Here is a 4,927-nt window from a genome sequence, read left to right on the forward strand (position 1 = left end):
ATCCCTATTTAGTCGAAGTCTTGGCGCCGCCGAGCGAGGAAATCTCATTAGTTCTTAGAGTAACAGGTACTGGAGACTCTGCGGAGAAGCCAACTGCTAATAAGAGTGCATCATGATTAATTGCTATGTCGGTCGTTAAATTGGTAATGAGGACGAAGTTGGTGAAAATCACAATTAATGATAACTATAATAAAATATTTAATTTTATTTATTATGATATCAATAGTAACAGCTATGGTGATAAAATGTTTATGATAATTGATGGCGATGACCCTAATAAAAAAATAAATATATAGAAAATAGATGAAAAAGATATATATAAGAATTATGTTTACATTGACAATGTTAATGACGACAATAATAGAAAATAATCATCTTTTATAATGAAAAAATATTATGATAACAGGCATGATGACGATAATGATGATAACTATAATGTATGTAAGAAGAGTACAGATAAGAAAAATAATGTTGATAATAATGATAATGATATTGATGATGACAGTGTTGATAGTAATAGGAAAAAAAAACTCTTATTATTATTCGTAATAACAGAAAGGAAAAATAAGAAGGAAATAACAATGGTATTGATAACAACATCTTGTACTGAAAACAAAAGGTGATTATGCTAACAATGATTATCATGATGTTGATAATAATAACGGCAATAATAAGTGTGATGATGATAAAAATGCCAGTATCAATTACTATGATTACAATAATGATAAAAACAAAAATGTAAACCAAACAGATACTATTTTTATATTCCCGTACATTTATTTGCGCCAATGTAAAAAATATAAAGTAAGCAGATACAATCCTCATATTCCAGTACATCTATCTACGCTATTTTCGAAAAGTCTGGATATAATCTTGTTGACATTATATACCTGAAATAGAAGTTAAATATTCCTATTTTGCTTAAAATAAGATCAGTGTACTTGTCTTTCTTTATTTCCTTCTCTTCTCATCAAAAGTGGCGTTTTCACAGATATCATAATGAAAACAGTGAGACACGGTTTTGGATGTATATGTATTATGATTATGAAGCTTTTTTTGTTTTTTTTATGATAAGAAAAGCAATGATAATAATGATAAGAAGAAGAGCAACATCATCTACATCCCGGCGTGACAGGCTCTCCCAGCCAAGCCCAGAGTCCTTTGGAGGAAGGAGCCAGCTCACCCTTCGCGCGGCAGTTCGTGGTGTGAAACAAGTTCACTCTCCTCATGAAGAAATAGCCATTACCTATAATGACAATGATAAGTATAATGATACTATTAGTAGTAATAGTAATGACATTATTAAGAATGCTCATAGAAATAAAGATAACGATAGTGGTGATAGACTGTTGAAACAACAAATAAATAAATCTGACGTGTAGCGAGCGACACGTCCCAAATTTCTCAGCTTGTTCTTTTGTTTGATTATGTAATATATGTACAGAATTTTTTTTTTTTACATTCCCACCTCACGACATTTTCCATTATTACTCTTTTTTTATTATCACATAAAGCTGTTTACAACTGTAAAGAGACAGTCATTATGTCGATAACAAATCGCGTATTTATGTCTTCCTTAGCTCCTTTTTTCTTCCACATTTATAGCCTCACACCGTCAGTCCCGAAGCCCCTCAGATCTGACAAGCATTAATAGCACGCCGGTCGTCAAAAGGCCCGGCAAATGCCACAGCAAGGCCCGCATTGCTAGGAAAGGCTACATCGACGCGATATTGCCTCGACCGACATTCCTCCAGCTTCGCCCAGTGCAGCCGCGCATGCGCATGGGCCTCCCCGCCGCCTCTGTTTTTTGCGGCCCTTGTTCGTCCCTGTTTCGACGGAGGCCTAGTGATGTTCACTAGGGACGCGCACACACACACACACACACACACACACATATATATGTATATATGTGTGTGTGTGTGTGTGTGTGTGTTTATGTGTGTGTGTGTGTGTTTATGTGTGTATGCTGTATGTTTACATGCATGTATGTATGTATGTGTGTGTCTGCATAAATGGGGTAGAGAGGTGAGGGGAGAGAGAGAGAGAGAGAGAGAGAGAGAAAGAGAGAGAGAGAGAGAGAGAGAGAGAGAGAGAGAGAGAGAGAGAGAGAGAGAGAGAGAGAGAGAGAGAGAGAGAGAGAGAGAGAGAGAGCAATAAGAAGGAGGGAGAGAGAGCAAAGCGCAAACACTGAGAGACAGCAAAAGGAAGAACAGAAGCGCGGAGGCAGAGGAAGACTAAAATGCACACCAAATGAAAGGAAGAGAAGAAATAATCGAAACATAGGCAAGGAGGTAACATCATCTCCAACATACCATCTAATCAAACAGACAAAGTTGAATGCAACATCCATCTGTTACAGTTAACGAAGCCTCTGTTCCTTCTCCTTACATTGTTCTCCCGAGGGCTATTCACCGTTAAGTAGAGTCCACTTTGTCTCGAGTCGCCTCTCTCACGAGGAGTCTCGAGTAGCGAGTCAAAAGCCAGGAACTGTTTTTCCTTATTTGTTTCTGGTGTTTTGCTTCGGGTTCCCGGGCTCCTTCGAGGGCACGAGACGCCGCCATATGTTAGCCCTGGCTCTCCTCTCGGTCAGGAAATACATGTCTCGGGTTCTTAGAAAGCGATTCTAGTTTTGGTGTCGTGTTGGTTCTCGTTTCGTTGGAGGTTCATTGCCGTTGGTGTCACTTCTCCGTCGGTGTCATTTCTCCGTCGGTGTCACTCACTGCCATTATTTTCATCATCGTGGTTGGAATCATTATTGTTATTCATGATTATTTTTTTCTTTCACACTGATAGCAGTATAATCATTAAACATTATAGATATTTAGATATTTGGTATTATTATTGCTTCAGCTACTACTAATTTACTATCTTTATCATTATCATTATTTTAATTAATCATTCTAAGGAATAAACACATTTACACTATCGGTGTTTTTATTATTGTCTTTGATATTGCTATCAATGATACTATAATTTTCTTCACCAGGGTTAAGGTTATTATGATAACAATAATGATCATGATTATAATGATGATTATTAATTCTATAATCAATATCATTATTATCATCGTTGTCATTATCATTACTGTTACTATCATCTTCGCCATCATTTTAATTCGAATAATGATTATATTATCATCATTTATTTTTGGTATTATTATTATCATCATTATTATCATGATCTTTTATTGTTATTACTATACATTACTTATATCACAATAATTTGTAACTGTATTATCATGATCAATATATGCATCTATCATTATCATTGCTCTTGTGATTATTATCAATATGTTACTTAGAATGATACACAGCATGCACTACTTTCTATTGTTTTATAATTAGAATCATTATCGTTATTACTATAATTTGTATCATTACATTTATTATTGTGTCTATTATCGTTTTTATCCTATTTAGGATGGGTTTGTTGATGCTAATAACAAAAAGACTATAAAAAATAAGGACACACGAAGCCAATGATGATAATGTTACTTATAACCATGATTATGAATATACTCAGAGAGAGTATATTTTATTTGTTGGCGCGTTTTGTTTATGCTTTCGCTATCGCTGTCATCATTACCTCTATTATCATCACATGTATAACTGCGTTTACCATTACATTTATTCCTTTCTTCTCTTCTCCAGAGTTTGCAACTTACACCAGCGTTGCAACGCTAGCCACTGAATGTTGTTGCGAAATCTTCGACCTGGAAAGAGATCAGAAGGATCCTTTGACGCAACACCATCTGCATTAAAGCCCCTTGCCTTCCAGGAAGATCCTTGGCTCCCCAGCCCCCAGCCTTACATCAACCTTCCCCGCGCGACGACTCAATTGGAGAAGTGCAAACGACCCCTTGAGGGAAAGGTAAGGTCCTCCGGCAACAATTAGTTCCCTGAAACACGCCAGGCATCTGGAGGAGGGAGGGGGGGGAGGAAGGGGGAGTGAGTCCCTGTCATTATCTTGACGAGGTCTTGGTTGACACATTGAAGACGGAAACGCAATTATCTGATGAGTTTGGCTTCTGAATGGGATGTATTACATATCTGTACAATTTATAGTAATAAAGAAAACGGTTTTGGGACTGAGAGACGTTGGCTTGAAATAAAGGCAGCCTCACTTCTCCTTCCCTTGTTTGTTCGTAAACACACCACCGAACTCGCGTTGTTTTCCCAATGGACTGTGTGTTTGGATGGCGGGAAAGAAGAATAAAAAAGCGAAAGGAAGAGATAATCAAAAGGGGCAATAGTAAAATTTTGTAAAAAGAAGAAAAGGAGACGAAAAAATTTCTAGAATCATCTTAATATGCAACTAACAAATACACTTTCACATTGTGCAGTGGAAGTCCTTATGCAGAAGATAATTATTACTTCCCTCTTTGATTTCAAGGGCATGTCTATACAGATATGAATATGCACACACACACACACACACACACACACACACACACACACACACACACACACACACACACACACACACACCACACGTACACACAAATCCTAACTGATATTCAGTGGACGAATTCGAAAAGAAAGCTATGAAGGGAGACACTGTTTCGTTGCAATACAACATATAGTATAATAATCTGCAACTGCAGTGTTGACGATAAATCTTGGAACTATATCGATAGGCACATACACAGATAGAAGGAAGAGGGTAGAGAAGGAGAATTAAGAAAGAAAGAAAGAAAGAGAGAGGGAGTGAAAGTAATAAAGAGAAAGAGAGAATAAGATAAAAAGGAGAGAAAGGAGGGAGATAATAGAGCAGGATGGGGTCTATGCTACATGGCCCAACTACGTCATATATATCAAGGTACATTGTAATTACTCGAAGATCTAGTTAACTTGTGGACTTGATGAAACTTCTGTAATTACAAAACAGACTAACACCATCAGAATCAAATAACTAAACTTGAACTTCC

The sequence above is a fragment of the Penaeus japonicus genome, unplaced genomic scaffold, assembly GCF_977035675.1.
Source record: "Penaeus japonicus unplaced genomic scaffold, GWHDUDI00000001_assembly GWHDUDI00000035, whole genome shotgun sequence".
Classification (NCBI taxonomy): domain Eukaryota; kingdom Metazoa; phylum Arthropoda; class Malacostraca; order Decapoda; family Penaeidae; genus Penaeus; species Penaeus japonicus.